At 39.7% G+C, this 23638-nt stretch overlaps 1 long non-coding RNA gene across 3 annotated transcripts; it reads left to right on the top strand.

Annotated features, from left to right (window-relative positions):
* Positions 1 to 229: 229 nt before the first annotated feature.
* Positions 230 to 21668, top strand: LOC140528684 (uncharacterized). 3 transcript variants are annotated; one of them, XR_011975262.1, is made up of 3 exons: positions 230 to 470; positions 8517 to 8631; positions 19179 to 21668. It is a non-coding gene; the product is annotated as an uncharacterized lncRNA (long non-coding RNA). The 3 variants fall into 3 exon arrangements; XR_011975261.1 differs by having other exon boundaries at positions 230 to 479; XR_011975263.1 differs by lacking the exon at positions 230 to 470 and adding an exon at positions 486 to 834.
* The last annotated feature ends 1970 nt before the right edge of the window (positions 21669 to 23638 follow it).

Raw genomic sequence — 23638 nt, 5'->3', positions numbered from 1 at the left:
GTATGACCATAAGGAAGTTACTAAAAACATCTCTAATCCTCAAATAATACTGACAATACTAGTGCTTACTTCACAGAGTTAGGCTCCTATGTGATAATATATGTAACACATTATTCATACAAATAGTAACTTTTATTTAATCTGACCCCTACTAATCCTACAGGGTCATGATAAATAATCGAAAAAAAATTGTGAAGACCTCATAGGGTATCTCAGATAATCTCTTAAAAGTATTCTGAAGTCTTTGAGTTGTTGTATAGGCCCTGAGTCACTTGGGGGTTATTTGGACTCTCCTTCATCCTGAAACACCACAAGAGACCGGTTCATTGGCCAACTGCCACAAGGACTTCTGAGGAGGTAGAACCTCAGAAGACCAACTGCCACCCAGCATGGAATCCTTGTTGCTAGGCAACCACACTGGAGAAAGGAAAGAAACCCACTGGGCTTGGAAGTATGGGATGGCAGGATTGGTAGGTTTGGTTGGTATTTTTTGTGTCTTTTTTTAAGACAGTTATAGAAGAAATATGATCCTGAGACAAGTGGAAAATAAAATGGGACAATTTGACTTCAGAATGCTCAGAGGGAGGTCAAAGGGATTTTTTTATTTACCTTCATACTCATTCATGCCCAAGATGTGATTCCCCCAGAGGTAAATCTGTCATTTTCCACGCAGGCTGTTGAGTAGCTAGCATTTTTTTTTTTTAAATCACTTTTCTGTAAGGACAGGAAGTAGAGAATCAGAATTCCAAGAAATTCAGCCTGGTGTCCTATCATCACAGAATTTTAATTCAATTTAATCCAAAGAAGGATTAATCATGATTTCCAGTTAAGACGGTAAGATAGAAGATCTCATTTAATTTACTTATGCCATAGCAAAGATCTAAAAAGACATCAGATGATCAAGAAATACAAAAAGAAACTGCAGTAAGCTCCTTCATCCAGTGCAGAACTGTACAAGGAGATGGCCAAAAGCCTACAGGCCCTGGGAGAGGGGTTGGGCCAGGAGAGCAAGCTTTAGTAAACAGCCTGAGACCTTTCCCTAAACTGATTTCTTAGGATTTGAAACATGTTAAGTAAGTGCTCAGAGCAGGAATGTTTTAGGAGATGCAGAAACTAGAGTGAACTTCTTAGGCATTGAAGCCAGAAAGATCTCAGCTCTGATCTATAAGTGGCAGTGAAGGATGATCATCTTCCAAAGGTCACTACTTCAGGTAGAAAGAGCAGATAACACTTGAGGACAACAATGGCCACATCAGGAGTCAAGGACAGCTCAACAGCTAGGTACAAGTTTTGGGAGGGACCTGTAGAACTGAGTTCAAAATCATCTTCAATATACAAATGGGGCTTATCAGAACCACAGTAGGGCATGGAACCAACTCCCAGTTGGGAATTGTGCAAGAAGAAAGAGTTGAGAGATGGACTGAGGTCAACACCCACATTGGGCCACCAGCCCAGAAAAAGAAATCAGGAATTGTAGCAGAGGATGGAGCCTGGTTGGTCCCAGCTGCTCCATTAGGAATTGCAACAACAGTGATACGTCACTACAGGACTGAGCAGGACCTGACTATCTCATCTAGGATTGTGGGAAGCCTTAGCACAAAGTCCCAATCTAGAAACAGAAGTTGGGAAACAAAATACCTAACACAATGAGGAAATATTATGTTAAGAGAAGCCCAAAAAGTTAATCCAGGAATAATTCTATAACACATACAAGTAGAATATCCCTGATCATAAGGATAACAAGAGTAACTGGAAGAAAAGAAGCAAGGGATAAAAAATGAAAATTAGAATTGAAAGTTGAGCTTTTGAGAAAAAAATTGAAGGAGAAAAATGGTTTAGAACAAAAGTTAGAAAACTATATTCATGTTGAAGACTCCCTGAATAATGAAATAGAGCAAACAGAACTCAACAATTCTATCAGACAACAAGGAATATGAGAACAAACTCAAAAACAATTGAGTAAAATAATAGATGTTGGCAGGGCTATGGGAAAACAGGTACATTAGTGTGTTCTTGGTGGACCTGTGAGCTGATTCAATCATTCTTGAAAACAATTTGAACTTATGCAAAGAAAGTTACCATACTCTGTATACCCTTTGACCCAGTTATATCACGTTAGTAGGCTTATATCCCAAAGAAATCAAAGAAGAAAAGGACCCATAAGTACAAAAATATTTGTAGCAGGTCTTTTCCTAGTAGCCCAAAACTGGAAATGAAGGAATGTTCTCCCACTAGACAATGGATAAACAAGTTGTGATACACGAAGGTAATGAAATATTACTGTGCCATAAGAAGATGAAATGGATAGTTTCAAGAGGAAACTGGGAAAACCTTCATGAATTGATACAGTGAAGTGAGAAAAGCTATACAGTGATAACATTATAGAGAAAAACAATTCTGAACAACTTTAGAATGCTGATCAATACTGTGATAAGCCACAGTGCCAAAAGAATGAAGTGCTACTCACCTCCTGTTAGAGAGATGATGAATTAAAAATGCAGAGACATTTTCAAGCATGTCTAATGTGGGAATTTGTTTCGCCATACTATGCATGTATATGTTTGTGCAACGAATAACAGTGTCATTGACTTTGGATTGTGGGGGTACATAGAGGGGAGTGAAATGTAAGAAGACTAGAAATATAGGAAGGGGACAGGTTATAAAGGACTTAAAAAGCCTAACAGAGGTGATTTAATCCTGGGGGTGATAGCCATTGGAGTTTATTTGGTGGACAGGAGAAGGTTGGGGATCTAACATGGTCATGCCTGGCTAGATCATCTATTCAATATGTATTATTAAGGACTTCATTGAAGATGAACATGGCACCAAGGTCAGCTCACACTGCACTGATGGTAAAATTTTCAACTTAAAAAGGTTACAAGCCAAGACTAAAGTGGAAGGAAGGTTAATGCATGATTTTCTGTTTGCAGATAATTATGCACTCAATACAGCCTCGGAAACTGTGGTGCAACAAAGTATGGATTGATTCTCTGCTGCTTGTGCTAATTTTGGTCTAACAACACCAAGAAAACACAGGTGATCCATCAGTCACCACCACACCATTCATATATGGAACTGTTGCTTATAACAAATGGAGAAATTTTGAATGTTGTGGATAAGTTCACATACCTTGGTAGTATACTTTCCAGGGATGTACGCATTTATAATGAGGTTGACTCACTCATTGCCAGAGCTAGTTCAGTGTTTGGGAGACTCCAAAGGAAGTGTGGGAGAGAAGAGGTATTAGACTGACTACCAAACTGAAGGTCTACAGAGCTATTGTGCAGGTCTCATTGTTGTATGCCTGTGAAACTGGACAGTCTACCAGTGCCATGTCAGGAAACTGAATCACTTCCATTTGAATTGTCTCAGGAAGATTCTGAAGATCACCTGGCAGGATAGGAAACCAGACACTGAAGTTTTTCTTGAACTGAACTGCTAAGCATTCAAACTTTACTACAGACAGCATGACTCCAATGAGCTGGCCATGTTCAAATGCAAAACGTACACTTGCCAAAGAGACTGTTTTATTGAGAACTCATACAAGACAAGTGCTCACATGGTGGTCAGAAGAAATGATACAAAGACACTCCCAAAGTCTCTCAAGAACTTTGGAATTGATTGTGTGAGATGGGAGACACTGGCACAGGACCACTCAGCATGGAATGCCCTCATCAGAGAAGATGCTGAACAAAGCAGATCAAGAGAAACCCAAAATGTGCAGATTTAGAGAATCCACCCCAAATGTTCACATGGACTATATGTACTTAACCTGTGGTAGAACATTCCAAGCTCATATTGGTCTGATCAACCACAGTCATACATACTGTAACTTGACTCTAGCATGGTGATGTCCTTTAGGTACTCTTCCAGAACAAAGGACAAGAACCAACCAACCAACCAATTGTTAAGGAGGGAATAAGAGGAATTTGGGGACTGAAGGAGTGTAGGAAGGGTTTAGAAGGGCTAGTGTTTTTTTTTTAAATGTTTGTTCAGTACCTCTACCTTGCACCAAGAGAAATTGGTTTGAGATTCAAAGGCCGTTGGTATGTTCTGGGGAATACTTTAGAAATATTTCCAACAGTAGAGCATCTTTTGGAGAAGCATCCAGCTAGAAGTTACCGAAAGTAAAGGAAATGGTGAAATGAGGATGCATTTTAACACTTGTGAAATGATAAAAATCACAACTGGCATTTATATAGCACTTGATGGTTGCAAAGTATTTTGCATATATTGTGACTTGCCTGAGATTAGTTAAAGAGCTGGGACTTCAACTCAAGACTTTTGATGCCAAATCTAGTGCTTTCCCCACTATACCATGCTGCCTTAGCATATAATTAACATCGAAGGTGACATAAGAATTAGTAGCTTTTACTTTGGCTAGGAATTTTGCTACCTTTGGTGAAAGAGTCACACCACTAATTCAGGATGGATTGTTAACTTTCTGGAACCCAGGGATGGATTCAAGTGCTATTCATTTTCTAAAGCAAAAGTCTCCTGATGAGAAATATTTATTTTGTCATGCACCCCATAGTACACACATACTTTTTTTTTTTTTGCTCTTGAGAGAAATGGAATTGAATATGTTTTTTATTTTAGAAGATTTACAATCCTGGGATTTAAAAGATTTGAAAGAATAATTTTTAATAAATATTCAGTTGCTTTGATCAATGTAGCTAACCAAGCAGATACATTTCTTTTTTGTTGCCTAGCACCCTCTCACTTCCCCTAGTCCTAACCTCATTGATAGTTCCAGTGCCGAAAGGCCAGTGGACTACTACTTCCCTTAGCATTCTGAGGATAACCCTGAGAAGTTGGGATTTCTAGTACTTTAATTTCTGAGCCCTCACTGATGTGTTCTTCATTATCAATCAGCCACATGACTGTTATCTTTTAGAAATAGGATTTACTGAGAAAGTATAGCAAGAATACTTATTACAAAGCAGTCCCACCAAACTGGAAACAAACTTTCCTTACAAACACAAGTTCATTGGGGAAGAATGGACTGAAACTTAGACATCGTTAATTTTTTGTTTTTTGCTTTGTGTAGATTTCCCCTGACCTCCGAGTACTGATGCTTTTCAAGAGTCCATAGCTAGTTTTCTTTCTTCAAGGATCATATTCCCTGAAGCTGCAGCTATTCTTGAGAAACTATCTTTCCATATGTACTTTCAGACACTTCCTGTGTTATTGTCCCCGTTTAGCAGTCACTGCTACTACCTTTGGTGGACTCTTATTAAAAAATAAAACAAGTCCTTCAATACACGTCTGCATAGACAGCATTAGGACCTCTGGATTTACCATACTTAGAAGGTCACCTAGGTCGTCCTCCCTTGGAATACATACTCACCCCAAATCAGAAAAGGAATAAATATTTTTAAAACCATGTACTGATGGACCCATGATGGTCACATGGGGAGGGGTAGACTCATCTAACTACCTCTATCTCACCCAGATGCTCAGAGTAGTCTTTGACTCACTTGCCAACAAAAAGATGGACATTACACCTTTTGTATGCTCATTCAGTTCTTAATCAGCACCTCTTGAGTCATCAGTTTTTCTGGTTCCACTGCCAGTTATAAGACTTTTCATCACCACAGTACCAAATGCTGAATCATCATGACTGAAATGGCTCCCTACAGTCTCCACATGGGTCTCTTGGACTGAAACCAGAAGGGAGAATATCTGAGCATGCTTCAAGGAGTAACCTTCACAGGCCAGTCCCGCCATTCCAGGTGTTGTTTTACATACATTTTTATTAAAAGTTGAACAATACAATAACCAGACATTAGGTCATAACATAACAGCTTCTCAGCAGGACTCATGTTTCTCAGCATGTAGATTTTAATTGAGCAGAAAATCTCCAACATAAATTTATTTGTTTTTTATATAGCTGTGTTTAATCATTGGTACTATAATTTCATATTCACATTTGGATGTTTTAGTTGTGTTTTTGTGTGGGTGTGAAGAATAGTAAGAAGGCCAGTTTGGCTTGACAGGACAGCTGAATGGTACAGTAAATAGCATATTAGATCTGCAGTCAGGAACACCTGAGTTCAAATCCTACCTCAGACACCAGTATGTAACACTGGGTAAGTCACTAAACTCCATTCTGATTCAATTTCTTCAAATGCAAAATGAGGATGAGAACAAGGTGATTGTGAGGATCAAATGTGATAATATTTGTAAAGTGCTTAGCACAGTGCCTGATAATAGGCACTTTAAAATGCTTGTTTCCTTCCTTCTTGTAGAGTGTAGAAAAGGAAGTAATATATAATAAATCTAAAGAGGCACAGTAGATTGGGACCAGGATATGAAGAAATAGAATCAAACAACAGAATGGGAAAGATGAGATCTCTTCAAGAAAATTAGAGAAATCAATGGAAAATTTCATGCAAAAATGGACAGGATAAAAGACAAAAATGTTAGGGATTTAACAGAAGCAGGAGAGATTGAGAAGCAGTGGCAAGAACAGACAAAAGAAGTATGCAAGAAAGACTTTAATATCATTGATATCAACAATAGTATAATTATTGATCCAAAGCCAGACATCCCGGAGAATGAAGTCAAGCGGGCCTCAGGAAGCATTGTTAACAATAAGGCTGGTGGAGGTGATGGAATTCCAGCTGAGTCATTTAAAATTCTAAAAGATGATGCTGTTAAAGTGCTGCATTCAATATGCCAGCAAACTTGAAAAATACAATGGCCCCTGGACTGGAAAAGTTTCTAAAGAATGGCAACGCCAAGAAATGTTCAAATTACCAAACAGTTGTGCTCATTTCACATGCCAGCAAGGTTATGCTTATGATTCTATAAGCCTGGCTTCAGCAATATGTGAACCAAGAACTACCAGAAAAACAGGCTGGTTTTCAAAGGGACAGAGGAACTAGAGACCAAATTGCCAACATTCACTGGATTATGGAGAAAACAAGGGAGTTCCAGAAAAACATCTACTTCTGCTTAATTTACTACAGAAAAGTCTTTGACTGTGTGAATCACAATAAAATGTGGCAAGTCCTCAAAGGGATGGGAGTACCAGACCATCTTGTCTCCTGAGGAACCTATATGTCAGCTAAGGAGCAATAGTTAGAACCAAATACAGAGCAACTGATTGATTTAAGATTGGAAAGGAAGTATGATGAGGCTGTATATTGTCACCTGATTTATTTGATGTATATTCAGAGTACATCATGCAAAAATGCCAGGCTGGATGAATCAAAAGCTGGAATTAAGGTTGCTGGGAGAAATATCAACAATCTCAAATATGTAGATATCACTCTACTGGTAGAAAGTGAGGAGGAATTAGGAAACCTCTTGATGAGGGTAAAAGAGGAGAGTGTAAAAGCTGGCTTGGAGCTTAACATTAAAAAAAAGCACTAAGAACTTGACAACTGGTCCCATCCCTTCCTGGCAAGCAGATGAAGCTGAAATGGAAGCAATGTCAGTTTTTATTATTGTGTTCAAAGACAGCTGCAGACAGTGACTGCAGCCATGAAATTAAAAGATGCTCCTTGGAAGGAAAGCTATGGCAAATCTGGACAACATACTAAAAAGCAAAGATATCACCTTGCCCACAAAGGTCCATAAAGTCAAAGTTATGCTTTTTCCAGTAGTAATATATGACTGTGAGAGTTGAATTATAAGGAAAGCTGAGTGCCACAGAACAGATGTTTTCAAGTTTTGATGTTAGAGGAGACTTTTGAGAGTCCCTTGGACATCAAGGAGGTCAAATTAGTCAGTACTTAAAAGAAAACAATTCAGGCTGTTCACAGGTCAAATAATGAAGCTGAAGCTTAAATACTTGGGCCACATCATGAGAAGATAGGACTCACTGGAACATTGCTACTGTTGGGAAAGACTGAAGACAAAAGGAGAAGGGGACAGCAGAAGAATGAGGTGTATAGTGTCATGGAAGCAGTAAACATGAGCTTGGACAGACTTCAGGGGGAGATAGCAGAGGATAGAGGGGTCCAGTATGCTATGGTCCATGGGGTCATTTGAATTGGACACAATAACAACAATAACAAAACAAAACAACAGGGTATTAAGGGCTTTAAATGCCAAATAGAGGAGTTTATATCTGATAGAGGTAATAGGGAATTGCTGGTGCTTATTTAATTGGGAGAGGGGATGATATGGTCATTCCTATGTCTTAGGAAAATACTTTGGAAGGTATATGTAGAGGGTGGATTGAAGCAGATTATTGAAATCTGAGGAATGGGGGACCAATTAGAAGGTAATTTTAATCATACATATCAGGGGTGATTATGACCTGAATTGGGATGGTGGTTGTGTGAGTACAGAGAAGAGACAGATGTGAGAGATGGAAATGACAAGATTTGACAAGTGTTTGAGTCAAAGTGAGTCATCAAGGATGCCAGTGAGGTTGTGGACCTAGGTTACTGGAAGGATGCAAGTTCCCTAGATAGAAATAGATAAATTTGGGAAAAGGGTGGATTTTTAAGAATAGATAGAGCAATGAGATCTCATAACCCACTCATGCTTGTTCATCCTAGATGACCTCAGTCTGTTCTACCCAAAATGAAAAAGAAGGTGGGAAGTCTTGCTTCTTGGTCACTTTCCTGAATTTAAAACCACACCCTCCAAGGGAGTTCTTCCCGTGGCCATAAGGTAAGCTGAGATGGGAGCAGGGTGGAGATTTTCTCACTGGAATGGGTGCAGCTACTACTGTGGGTGTCTAAGTTGGGTTACAATATAACTGTCCTGTGGGAGTAACTAATGCCCTTTATAGATAGGGAGAGTTGGGAGATAATGGGTGAAGAGTATTGAAGATATGCCCCATGATTAGTCATAAGGAAGAGGATGGGATGTGACCCATCTTCCCATCCTTATATTATTAAATATACATCCCCTGGGGAGATGACTTCTATAGAGAAGCAAGTGTGTTAGAAGACAATATTGGTAAAAATTCTATTGATAACTGGAAAGATAGCCAGGGTTGAATGGAGATGAAGGCTTTCAAATGATGTAGTACATAATAAGATCTCTTCATCATTCATTCTTTTATTAAAATTATTTTTCAAGTAGCAATTTTAAAAAATTAATCTGTTCCTCCTACCTCCCCTCATTAAATAAATTTAAAACAAAACAAAAATCAAATCCCTCAGTACATAGCTATACACTTCAGCAAATCAAACTCTTCCACATTAGTCATGTCCAAAAATGTGTTTCTTTCTGTATTTTAAGTTGGTTACCTGTTTATTAGGACTTGAGTGGTGAATTTCACTTTCTCTAGTATGCATAGTTGATAGTTACCTTGATTCTAAAGCCTTTCAAAGTTGTTTTTCTCCATAATGTTATCAGTGTAAAAATTTTTCTCCTAGTCTTGCTCACTTCACCTTGCATTAGTTGATAAAGATCTTTCCAGTTTCCTTGAAATTAAGCATTTCTTCATTTCTTATATTCCATTATATTCACATTATACAATCTGTTTAGCCATGCCCCCAGAGGAGGATAGCTCCCTAATTTTCAATTTTGACCTGCCATGGAAAGAGCTGCTATAAATATATTTGCACATATAGATTCTTTTCCTTCCTTTTACTTGGGGCATAGACCTAGTAGTGGTAAAGCTAGGTAAGAAGGTATGTTTAGTTTGGGAACTTCCTTGGCATAGCTCCAGACTACTTTCCATAATGCCTGAATCAGTCACAGCTCCACCCTCAGGACACTAGGGTACCTGTTTTCCCACAGCCCCTCCAACATATGTCATTTTCCTCTTTTGTCATCTTTCTCAATCTGATCAATGTGAATTGAAACCTCAGAAAGAGTTGTTTTAATCTGCAGTTCTCTGATGAGATGTGATTTGTTTTTGTTTGTCCTTTGTTCTTGAAGAGGATTGGTGACATCACAAGCATGTTTTTTGACTTGCTCCTGAGTTGTATTTGAATGAGGCAGAGCTGGGCAAAGTGGTCAGCCAGAAGGAAGAGAGGAGGGAAAGGGGAGGGGGAGGATGGGGAGGATGAGGAGGAAGAAGGAAGAAGAGAGGAGGAGGATTCCATCACATCAAAGACAGTTAAGACAAAACCTTCTTCTAAGGACCTGGTTCACTCTTTCCCACAATTAAACACATCATCCAATGGAGCAGTAGCCTTAAACTTGGATCATAATAGTAGTGAGACACAGGAGTAAGAAATAGGTGTGACAAGGTTTAATTCACATCATTCGCTCTGATAAGCTATTCAGAATAGAGCTGTCAAACATTTAGCCTTCCTACAGCCCTAAGTGAGCTGAACCAGATTAAAAAGTTATTGGGAAATATTTAACAAAATAAATTAAAATACAATAAAGGATAGATAACATTCTAAAATTAAGTCAATATGTGGTCTAGAAATGTTCTTATGTGTGGATTAGTGGTCCCTGATTCTAGTTGAGTGTGACACCACCAAGTTAGAGTGTAAAACACTGGGGAGATTACTTCTCTTGAGCTTGGAAATTATGCAGGCTTTATAGTAGAGTGGAAAGATCATTGGATTTGGAGTCAAAGAACCTAAGTTTGAGCTCCAGTTCTCTTCTTGCTACTCTAGTTTTCCTACAGGGTCCTTAAAGTCCCTTCCAGTTCTCCATCCCAGCTTCCCCTTGAATTCATTATAATTTACTAAAGGAAGGAATGCGGAAGATTGATGAGATGCAAAGAGCAGGTAAAGAAGCGAAAGTTAAAATTGAACATGGAACAACTGATTGGTTTAAGATTAGGAAAGGAATATGACAAGGCTGTATGTTGTCACTTTATAAATAAAAAACTTATATGCAGAGTTCTTCCTGTGACATGACAGGCTGGACAAATCCAAAAGTCAGAAATAAAGTTGCTGGGAGAATTATTAACAATCTCAGGTATTTAGATGATGCCACTCTGATGGCAGAAAGTGAAGAATTAAGAAGCCTCTTGATGAGGGCAAAAGAAGAGAGTGTAAAAGCTGACTTGAAGCTTAACATCAAAAAGCTGAATATCTTGGCAAATGGTCCCATCACTTCAGAAATGGAAGCAGTGTCAGATTTTATATTCTTGGGCTCAAAGATGACTGCAGATGAGGATTACAGCAATGAAATTAAAAGATGCTCCTTGAAAGGAAAGCTATGACAAATCTGGAGAACATGCTAAGAAGCAGAGACATCACCTTGCCAACAAAGATTCAAATAGTCAAAGCTATGGTTTTTCCAATATCAATGTATGTTTGTGAGAGTTGGACTATAAGGAAAGTTGAGTGTCATAGTATCGATGCTTTTGAATTACGGGCTGGAGAAGACTTTTGAGGGTTCCTTGGACAGTGAGGAGATCAAATCAGTCAATACTTAAAGAAATTAATTAAGACTATTCTTTGGAAGGACAAATACTGAAGCTGACCTTAAATACTTTGGCCACATAATAAGAAGATGTGACTCAATGGAAAAGATCCTGCTGTTGGGAAAGATTGAAGGCAAAAGGAGATGGGCACAGCAGAGGATGATAGTATCATGGAAGCATGAATACATGCTTGGATAGACTTGAGGAGATAGCAGAGGATGGAAGGGCCTGGCATGCTATGATCCATAAGGTCATCAAGCGTTGGACATGACTGAATAACTGAACAATAAAACAGCTTCTGGGCCAATGACTTGAAGTCCTAATACCTTTCTATAAAACCAGCCTGAGAGTCCAAACAGGTGACAACCCTTTGAAAATGGATGCTTTTGTTTGTTTTGTTTTTTAATAGGGAGTTTAACTGAGCTATCTTAAAAAGTTTACCAAGAGGAAAAGAGTGTTCAAGGAAGGCTGCCTCCCTATCCCTGTCAGCCTCTATTTCCTGAGGGCAGGAGGCACGTTGGAATGGAATGGCTTTAGAGGTGGGGAATGGCAGCTGAACAAGATTTGAGTAATCTAGGGTGGGGACTTCTTTGAAAATTTTCATTAGCACAGTTGCCTCGGGGTTAGAGAAATGAATGTGTTTGTTTTTTCAAGGTGTCTAGTTGCCCTTGACACAGCAACATCACAAGTACATGTCCTGTGGACAAGAGTTCAAAGAAAGTCACTATTTAGAGCTCAAGTCTGGGGAACCAACTGATATATTGAAGGCAATCTTTTTTTTTTTTTTTTTAAGGGGACATCCTGTCACAGGCACATAGGATCATAGAAGGAGAGTTAGAAAGGATCTGAGAAGCTATCTCATTTTACAGATGAGGAAACTGAGGCATGCAGAAGTTGTGACAAGTAAAAAAGGCAGGGGTGGTGGTGGGGAGGGCAGAGAACATTTGATTCAATTTATTAAATACTTACTATGTGAAAGGTACTTGCAAGGTCCTGAGGACACAAGGATGAAAATGGTGTGGTCTTTGACCTTAAAAAGCTTAGAATATACATATTTTAGGATAGGGTGTAACAGGAGGCAAAAAGAGGGTTTAGACAAAATACTCTTAGAAATATTTGAAAACACTTTCAACTTGTGTGGAGGGGGAAGCATTGAGAGGGATTAGATCAAGAAGAGCTTCATGGGCAGCTAGATGGCACAGTGGATGTAGTGCCTGTCCCAGGGTCAGGAGGACCGGAGTTCAGATCCTGCCTCAGACACACCTTGAAAGAAGAGAAGAGTTGCGAAAGATGGAGAGGACTAAGAAGGCCATTCCAGGCATTGGGGATTGCCTGTGTGCTTGAAGGGCAGTTCAGACCACAGTTCTTACTAGGACTGGGTGAGCAGGGTTTTGTCCCAAGATGCTGACATCTTCACAGTCACTACAGTTTCTTCTGCCTTTCCTTCAGTTCTCTCATATACATATTTCCATGTGTCCCAATTGCTTCTTCTGGGCCATGCCCTGCCAGATCCTGTCTCCACAGTGCCCCTTTCAAAGGTGCCCAGCTTTCCTCCACCCCTACCAAGGCAAGAGTTGGACTGCCTCCTTACATGCCTTGAGAGACTGTGCTGCGTAATGCTACACAAAAGTATGATTTGCCTCACGTGAAAATATTCCTAATTTTGACCACTTCGGAGGGTGGGTTTTTTGCCATACAGTCCCAGAGTCTTAAATCTGGAAATATCCTTGAGAAGTCATTGAATTGGGGCTACATCTCCAAAAAGGAAAAGAGCATCTAAGACGGAGGTGGGGAACCTGCAGCCTTGAAGCCACGTGTGGCCCTCTAGGTCCTCAAGTGTGACCCTTTGAGTCCAAACTTCACAGAACAAATCCCTTTAATAAAAGGATTTGTTCGGTAAAACTTGGACTCAGCTAAAAGCCTGTACCCAAGGACCTAGAGGGCCACATGTAGTCTTGAGGCTGCAGGTTCCCCACCCCTGATCTAAGATATACACTGCCATTACTTAATTTAAACTGTTCAGGAATGCAAATTCTCCTATGATTGTCAAAAAGATTCTCTCCAACGTCTGCCTTGAACATTTCTTGATATAATTGAAACCTAGGTCTTCTATTCTGGCTTTCCTTGGCAGTGACAAACAACTATTTGGAGGCCTTCTAATAACTCTTCATGGGCTTGAAGGATGTTTTATCACAAGTAAGCATTTGTTTCCCAAGGCTAAGGCATTTTGAAAGCTTTAATCTTTTCTGGTACCAAAATAATGAATTGATATACAATATTGGCACAAGTTAAGGTATGTCTATACTGAATTACTGGTTTACAAAGGTCCAGATTTCTAAATGACTTCTATCCCATTCTTTTCACTTTCATAGTACTTCTCCTGATCACTAAAATCAAAGGGGTATATTTCAAAGTAGCAGAATATTTGAGGAAGAGAAATAGAGATTTTTGAGCTGTAAGGGTCCTTCAAAGTCATCTGGTCTAACTCCTCCTCTCTATTTCATAGCCAAGAAGCACAGCCACTGACCTTGGATGACCACTACCTTTAAGATGCTGGGCAAGAAGCATAGCTTCTCATATCCTCTGCTTTCTCTTTTGTAAAATAAGTATAACAATAGCTTTATAATAACTACCCCATAGATTATTGTGAGGATCCAGTGATATAATGTATATGAAATGCTTTGCGAGCCTTTAAGCAGTGCGTGCGTGCGTGTGTGTATCTGTGTAAATTTGATCTTGAGTATGTTGGCACATACCTGTAATCCCAGCTACAATCTGACTGAGCTTCGTGGACCTCTTGAGCTTGACTTTTTTGAGTAGTGGGCTAACCTGATTGTCTGCATTAAATATGACATAATAATGGCGAACCCCTGAAACTAGTGTACTGGGGATGGACTGGCCTAGGTCATAAATGGGACAGGTCAAAGCTCCCATACCAAACATAATGGTACCTGAACCCTGGGTAACTCATATATTTCTAGCCAGGATGAAATAGGGAGACCAGTTTCATATGTATGTATGTGTGTACAATATGTGTACACATGTATGTTGCATGATACACATACAGACACACATTATATGCTCATTTTGTGATGTATGCGTGCACATACATATATCACATATATAACTACATAATGGCTGTTATTACAAAACAGAAAAGAAACTGAGGCCCAAAGAAATTAAGTGACTTGAGTAGGTCACATGGGTATTAAGTGGCACAGTTTACCCACACAGAGGCATCTCTGACTCCCTGTGTTACATTCCTTTAGATAAAAACTGAGAGAACTATCAAATCTTTGAGTTGCTTGGGTCTTGAGAGGATCTGTCATTATTTCATTCCTTCTAAATATGAGACTGAGCAGAACAAGAAATGACCCCCCCAAGATCCAGTTAATAGTTGAGGGACAAGATTCAGGCCTTTTGACTCCCAGGCCGTTATCTTATTATTGGGATGCAGTGGAAAGAGTACTGGTTTTGCAGTCAGAGAACCTGAGCTTGAATTCTGGCTTTTCTAGACAACCTATGTGACCTTGGGCATGTTACTTCATGTCACTGGCCTTCAGATCTCCTCATCTGGGAGAAAAAGAAATTAGGCTTTGTTGTTGGTGTTATTGAGTCGTTTCAGTCATGTCTAACTCTTAGTGACCCCATTTGGGATTTTCTTGGCAAAAAAATGGAGTACTTTGACATTTCCTTCTCCTGCTCATTTTACACATGAGTAACTGAGGCAAACAGGGTTAAGTGACTTGCCCAGGGTCATCTAGTAAGTGTCTGAGGCCAGAACTGATGAAGATGAGTATTCCTGAATTCATATCCAGTGCTCTATCCACTCAGTCAACTGCTACCCAAGAGATTAGATTGGAAAACCTCTAATATCCTTTCCAATTCTAAACTTATGATTCTATAACATGGCATGAGAAGCGGTGGTTGGTTACTCTGAATTATAAATGCAAAATATTTCAAAAGTAGTCAAAGTTGAAAAGATCTGCCTACAGTTTGAGGTGGTATTTAAAAAAAATGTAAATTAACTTACCCTTTAAATATGCCTTGGTCTGTGCTGTTTGGATGGCCTAGCATTCCCTTCAGCATGCTAGTGATTTTTTATCACACTTAAAAGAGCTTTACAGAAGGAGGCCTAGCACATAAGTTGAAATCCTAGAGGTGTTTTTTTTTCCATCATCTAAGACATCACAAATACACAGTGGAAGTGAATTTTTAAAAGATGCCTCTAAACTGAAAAAGTAGTATTTCCCCCCTCCTTTCTACTCTGAGAAAAACATTAAGATGAAAATCATGCTCTGCTGAGCTCTTTAATTATTGTCTGCAGAATATCTAACTTCCTCTACTCAGGCTGTATTCCATTGACTTTTTATGGATTCAAGGTGACCAGGGATTCTTTAAGATGTTACCAGTACAGCACAGGCTATTGACAGGTCCTACATAGCTGAGCACATGATCAGCGATGACCAGCATTCCTGTCATCTAAGAATCAGCCTCACTAAGTGAACAGAAGATTGACTACCAGATGATGAATGTTTTTTGGCCATAGCAATCCATGACCAACATTTAACCTAAGGGTAGTGATGATCCATGTCAGGGGAAAGAGAGTCCACACTTAAGAAATCACAGCCCTTTTGGAGGACTGAATTAAGTGGACCTAACTTAGCTGATGCTTGTTAATATGAATTTTCATGGTGACCACCTCTTGAACATCAACAATAAATGTGTTAATATTCTTTTTATATGTAAATTTTTCTCTATTAATAAGCATTTACTCTCCCCTATCAACAGGGAAAAAAATAGTCAAGTAACAATTGCATAGTTAGGCAAAACTAATTCCCATGTTGACCATATTCAGAGATGTGTGTCTTATTCTTTATATTACTCTGAAATGGAGGTTGGGTAGCATTTTTCACCATAGATCTTTTGGAATCTTAATTGGTTATTGTGATGATCAGAACTCCTAAGTCTTTCATAATACTTGTTTGTGTTATATTATTTCTCTGAAATTGTGTCTTCATTTTTTATAGCACAGTAGTATTCCATTATATTTAAGAATATTCTTTCAAATACTATAGGATGGAAATACATATACAAATGTATATATACTTATATGTATACATCTGTATATATACACATATAATACACCTATACACACATACATATTTGCATATACATGCATACATGCACATACACACATGTGTATATAAATATGTGTATGCATGTGTATACCTACCTACATATATATGTGTGTGTGTGTATATATATATATATATATATATATATATATATATATATATATATATATATGAAAGCACACACAATTATTTCCCTCAACATTGCTGCAATGCTGGTGGTTGTTGGAGGACAAACCATTCCATTTTTAGATTTTTTTAAAAGGTATTGATGCTCCACCTTCCCCTTTCTTGAAGACTGCAGAATTTTAACAGAGATTTCTATATTCAATTGATTAATGAGTTAGTATGGAGCCTTGAATTCCTTGACTTTTTTTCTGACAGTTCTTAAATAAATTCAGTTTTGAAGTTTTTGGGTGTTGTTTTGTTGCGACTTTAAATTCACTGTTCAACAGGCAGAAGCCTGAGGGATAAATTCAGTAAGCATTTCCTTACCATCCGTCTCTCCTTGTGCAAAGCTTGTGTACGGAATACTCTGAAACCAAAAATGTCACCAGATGTCTAAAACTAGCCCTGATCATGACAATAACACACTTTGGTAAGGCATACAATGGATCATCTCTTCAGTTTTAATAATAGCTCTATAGTAGGGGAGAGAACAGATGGAAAATTGACAAATAAGCTGAAGGAATTGTCAAATCAATTGTCCCTTTCATGAAAATTTAGACAGGGATTGGAACTGAGGTAGGATACCCCTGGAGTACCTATCACACAATTTCTAAATCACCTGAAATTGTCCCTCCGAACTCCAGGATGTTCCAGACCCATTTCTTTCTAGATTTGGTTGTCTCTTTGTTTTGGTGGGAGAATAAAAGTGCTTGGACTTTGTTAAGCTTGGAAATTGATGGATCTGCTCTTTTAGAGAGAGAAAAGGAGATCCCTGGGTGGGTTGCTCTTAGAGAGAGAGGAGAATCCCCTCTGTAATTCTCCACATTTAAAAGAGTGATAAAGGTCTGAAAGTCATAATATAGGGGAGCAGAATATCTGTTCTTTGCCCCTGCCTATTACTCTACATTTTTTTAAAGTGCAGGTTAAATGGGAAGGAGTTGTCTAGCAGCATTAAAATGTTTGCCTTCCAGAGGGAGGAAGTTCAAACCACAGGGCAGCACTATGGTTTTGGGTGAGACTGTGTAGAACTCAATGGTAAAGCAAAGGATTCACCTGAATGTCAGGGGGTTGCTCCATACTGACTGATATGGCCTTTTGGGTGATGCTCCCCAAGATAGAACCTTTTCTACATTAGTCCAGAACTTGAAGGGCTCCACCAGATTGTAAGCTCCTGAAGGGCGAGGACTGTCTTTTGCCTCTTTTTGTATCCCCCAGAGCTTAGTACAGAGTCTGGCACATAGTAGGTGCTTTAAAATGTTTAATGACTGATTGAATTAACATATTCTTATATCATCTGGAAAAAACCATTGATATTCGTTCCAACTCAAAGATGACAGGTCTGTAGGAATAGTCAATAAAATTGAGTTTCTTCTCTCTTAGCTTTCCTGGACTTTCTCCCCCTCTTTACCAGCAGCTTTCTTACCTTGGAGATGCTTCCACCCTGCAATCCTCCACTGATTGGGGCCTGCCCAGGATCGCAATTTCATGTAGTGTCCAGACCATCCATGTACATTTTTTATCTCTGAAATCCTTTCCTGACTTTCCACACTTGTCTATCTTGCAGGTATCCTTACCTTCTCCCCTCCCTTTCCAGCTTCCTTTTATGTGTTGTCTTCCTCCATTAGAATGTAAGTTCCTTGAGGGTGAGGATTATCATTTTTACTTTTATATGTATTCCCAGCACTTAGCCCAGTTCCTAATGCAGAATAAATGCTTAATAAATGCTCTAACATCTCTCTCTAGTTCTCAAATTCACTTAGCCCCTGAAGAGTCTCTTCTTATGTAGAAAAGTAGTTTAGAATATTAAATGTACTTTTTCTTAAATGATCAAGCACTTAAAAATGGGTTTTTTTGGCAGTTTGAAGTTATTTCTGCATTTAGTGTTCATAAAGCTTTTAAGTACATTTTTGATATTTTGGATGGAAAGCTTATTAAAGTGATAACCAAAATATCTCCCTGAACCCAACAAGAATCAGTGCTTTTCTTCCCTAGCTTTCAAATGTTGTAATTTTGCAATCTGGAAAATACATGATTTTGATTGGCACAGGGAACGAGGCCATAATTTTATTTTTTCCATTTGTTATTACTCTTTCAGTCTTTATCAAAGGAAGAAATAGGAGCTTTAGAGCTGGCAACTTGCCAATATCACTAATCAGAATGTTAACAAGATTTTTCCTTTTGAGGCCTAATTTGAGTCTAATTAACAATAAACAAAGCAAAAATGTGTCATAATGGATAAAAACACTGTTTCTCTCTTACTGTGCAGGAGCTGTATTTGAATCTCTTTATAAGAGGAAAAACAGAGCTAAACGCAGACTTAATAAGCAACTCTTCTCATAGAATCAAGTTTTTTGCTATAGAAATTTAGTAGTATAGAAACTCATTAGAAAATTTAGATTTTTTAAAAAATAGTATTCCATCATTTAAGTTTCTCTTGACATGTTTAGGAATAATAATAATTTTCATTTGTATTGTCTTTTAATGTTTTTGCAAAGCACTTTAAATACATCATCTTATTTGAACCTCAAAATAAACCTTTGGCATTGTTATTTTTATTATCTCTCATTTTATAGATGAGGAAGCTGAGGCTTCAAGAGGCTGAGTGACTTTGTGTGGATCAGAAGGCTCTCCGTGTCTGTGGCAATATTAAAATGAACATCTTGATTCCAGGTCCAGCCTTCCATCCACTACAGCATACTGAATATTTTATTGTAGAAGACAAGTACATTGGACCTCAGTTAATGAACATCAGTCAGTTTTACTTTGTTCATTCCAACATTATCCCTCCTCTTGACACACATGCCCACATTTGCCCCATACTTTACTTTGACAATTTGTCTTTGGGATTATGTAATCAATAAGATGGAACACTAGACGTTGTATCCAACAATCATGACTTCTCAAACATCTCCAAAATTGGAATTATGTGCAAGTTATCTCTTACAATTCAGCTTGCAATTTCAGCTGTCTCTGTAGTCTAGGTCACCAAGAGACATAAGCAGATAGAAATACTCAGTGAAGTCAGAGCAGAGAAGGCTAATTCTCGACCTGAGTATGTTAATACTCAACCCCTAACACCACTCTGCTCTGGCAGGGATGTGCAAGCCAATACACCAGCTTATAACACAGCTCAGTTCTACCTTTCTGCCCTACCCTGCCCCAAGTGCCAGGGAGAACCAGAAGCAAACACTTGTTCTGTCTGGGAATGCAGCATTCTGTGTGGAAGCACTGCTTTGCTAGAGAACTAAGAGATAGAAGACCTGGGGTGGGATGCCAGAATATACAAGAACCTACTAGGCCTGTCTGAAGCAAGAAGTCCAGCAACCAGCCAGGGCAAGTTCTGTCCTTGAAGTGACTTGGTCCAGAGACAAAAGCTGGTGAAATGTGGATTGCTGAGGGTTATGAGAGGCTGGGGGCAGCTAGGTGGCACAAAGGATAGACTGCCAGGTTTGAAATCAGGAAGACTCATTTTCCTGAGTTCAAATCTGGCCTCAGACACTTCCGAGCTGAGTGACCCTAGGCAAGTCACTTAACCCTGTTGTCCTTACTTTCCTCATCTTCAAAATGAGCTGGAGAAGAAAATGGCAAATCACTTCAGTATCTCTGCCAAGAACACCCCAAATGGAGTCATGAAGAGTAAGATACAACTGAAAAAAACTTGAGCATCGTTGATGTCCATCCCCCTGGTGAAAATGCAGTCAAAGAGGAAGGAATCAGAAAGTGAGCATCATGAGACTAATAAGGAAAGATCTCCAAAAGATCGTAGGAGAAAGAAAATTCAGTTAAATATTTTGAGCACAAACAGATAAGTCAACAGAAAAGATCACAATGACAGAAAGAAATATGGCCTCCGGATCTGCCAGAATATGAACAAATATTGCAAGACAAAGGAATATTGATTAATGCCTGGTGAGGCAGAGTGCACTGTGGATTCCCAAGAGAACGTGGAACTACAGCAGGATATTAATGAATGTTTAATTATTTAATGTTTAAGCACTTATTTAATTATTATTATTAATTTTATATTAATTCATAATAAATTTATTATTATGTAATTAATGACTATTTAAAAGAGAAATAAGAATTATTAAAGTATTTATAAACTGCATAGCAGAAATAATTTGCAGAATAAACTTGAATCCATTGTGGCAAATCTTGCCAAAGAAACAAAAGAGAATAAATTGATTGAGAATGCAAATACACAGAAATGAAGGACAGTTGGGCAGAAGAGAAGGGAAAAGCAATACATAAATAAAAGAAAATGTAATCTTCTTACAAGCAAAACACAATGATCTAGAAGGCAGTATGCATAAATCCAACTTAAGGATTCTAGAAGAGCAAAACCCGTCAAAAAACCCCAACATGATAATGCAAGAAATGATGCAAGAAAATAATCCAGAAGTTTTGAACGCAGAAAACAAAAGTATGTTAATTGAAAGACTACATAGATGACTTCCAAAAAGCAAACTAAAAACCTATGGTGATAAAATTTAACAATTCTACTGATAACAAGTCCTACAAGCAGCCGGGGAAAGGCCTTCAAATATAAAGGAAAGGAAATTTAAATAACAGGCAACTATTCCATAGCCTCCCTTAAAATACCTCCAAGCCAGTGGAATATTGTATTTGAAGAGCAAAGGAGCTTGAGACATAACTCAGAGTGACATGCCTTGTAAACTGGAGGTTAACCACAAAGAAATAAAAAATGGATGCTCAATAAAAAGAGGCATTCTGAGTATTACCAGAAAGAAAACTGGACTTAAGCAAATTATTTGCTTTGTTGATGGGGACTCAGCCAGCTGGATAACTCAGCTCATCCACTCCCTTCTGTCCCCCCCTTTCCTTCTCCTCTCCAAAGGAAGGTAAATTTGGATGGCCAGAGAATGCCCAGGTAACTTGGGGCTAGATTTCTTTGTTTCTCTCTCTCTCTCTCTCTCTCTCTCTTTCTCTCCCTCTCTCTTTCTTTCTCTCCCTCCCTCCCTGTCTGTCACTCTTCCTTCCCTTCCTTCCTTCCTTCCTTCCTTCCTTCCTTCCTTCCTTCCTTCCTTCCTTCCTTCCTCCCTCCCTCCCTCCCTCCCTTCCTTCCTTCCTTCCTTCCTTCCTTCCTTCCTTCCTTCCTTCCTTCCTTCCTTCCTTCCTTCCTTCCTTCTTTCTTGTCTTTCCCAAAACCTTAAACGCAGTGGACTCTGAAGTTCACAGATTGCACACCAATAGGTCCCTGCCCAAACTCCACTTAATAGCTGTTTTCTGGATCTTCCTGGCTTCACAGTGATTATCAGTACTAACTATTGCTCTTTCCCTCCTAGCTTTATTTATTTATTTTTCTCTTCCTCATTAAAGGGGCCATTCCCTAATTACTTCTTAGAGATGCTTATTCACTGAATGGCCTTACCTCATTCTAAGTGAGCACCTGAATAGGCCAAGGTCTCCCATTGCATTCTGGGCCCTCTCCAGTCATCCTGATGAATATGTGGTTACTGGATTCAGATTGCTCAGGAGGGGAAAGTGAGGTTGGTGACCTTGCACAGCTCTCCCTCACTCAAAACAAAGTCAAGTGCAAGTCATGTCATCATTTCTCTGATGTCATGGTCGTCTTCGAAAATGGACAAACACAGACAGACAGACAGACCCCATGTCCCGGGTCTGTCCCCGGGACCTTCGAGTGAGAATCTCCCTTCGGTGGGCACCGCTTTGGACGTCTCCGGACCTACCCCGGGGGACACGGCGGCAGGCAATAATCAGGCAATGCGCAGGAGGTTCATAGCTTTATTGCATGGAGGAGTCCCACGAGCAGTTCAGGGCGTTGTCTTATATAGGGAGGTTCTTCCGGGCTGCCATCCTAACCCGCCCCGAGGGCGAGGCCTACCACCCGATTGGATCCAGCCCACCCGACCAATCCCGTGGGCTCACAACTCCTCTATGGGAGCCGTGTCTCCCTCGGATTGGTGGGTTGCCACTCCCGGGGAGGCCCCTATCCACCCAGGCGCCTAGGACCGACCCCCGTCAACTCCCCCTTTTTGTTTTATTATAAGGACATCCGCCTTTACCTGCTCTAGGACCCTCTTCCAAAGTTTTATCGTGCAAGAAATAAGGCAGGGAAGCAGCACACACAAGAGTATTACTATCACAACCATTCCAGCAGCAACCCCAATGGTATGCAGAAATGTGGTAAAATATAATCTGGAAATCCAGTCAGGAAATGTCCCATGTTGTTTCTCCAAGTCCCTCTTATATATCTCAGTTACATTCCTAATCTGTCTTACAATGTCATCTAGGTGCTCTATATAGACCTCTAGATTTCTGTGGTCCTGCAATCGCCGGATCGCATCGTCCAGCTCCTGGCTGGCGTTCAGTCTGAGCGCCGTCATGCACAGGGGCCGTGCCAGCCCGACGTGACATGGGAGTCCCTCCAATATGGCGTTTACTCGAAGGAGTGTCGAGATCGCCTGTATAGCATCAGTCAGCGCACTGAGCTCTAGGGCTACCCGCCTGTTAATTTGCTGTTGCAGTGCCCATGCCCGAGCGGACGTTGCCATGAAATCTGACAGGTCGGCAGCCATCATGTGGACCTGCCGCTGCATGGCAGAGATTTCCACCTGCTCTAAAAGGCTAGCCACTAACCCTACCATATCTATGGCGGATATTTCCAAGCCCCTCTTCTCCCTGACCATCACAGCCCTAAGGAAATCAGAGTCGGCAAATGCCTCATCGGACCCAACAGGGAGAAAGGTAACTGGGGGAATGGATAGAAGTATGACAAAGGTGGTATTGGAATGTACATCATTGGGCGTCAAGGTGTTAGAGAGGGTCCCATTGGAGCAGGATACATTGTATTTGCCCCCTGTCTGAGTAACGTTCCCTTCCCTACAGATTAGAAACATATCAGTCCTTTTCAGGGTCTGGACTGCAAGGGAGAAACGATTGCAGTGTCCAGAGACCTGACCCTCGTGGCAGGTAAATCCTTTCTTCATGATGAGGTCCCACCATTGGGAGCGGATGGTGTCATTGTCCGTCAGCGGCCCACTATTGTCTG

This window comes from Notamacropus eugenii, chromosome 2 (assembly GCF_028372415.1).
Source record: "Notamacropus eugenii isolate mMacEug1 chromosome 2, mMacEug1.pri_v2, whole genome shotgun sequence".
Classification (NCBI taxonomy): Eukaryota; Metazoa; Chordata; class Mammalia; order Diprotodontia; family Macropodidae; genus Notamacropus; species Notamacropus eugenii.
Note: the sequence above shows the minus strand (reverse complement) of the source record. Positions and strands in the feature narration are given on the sequence as shown.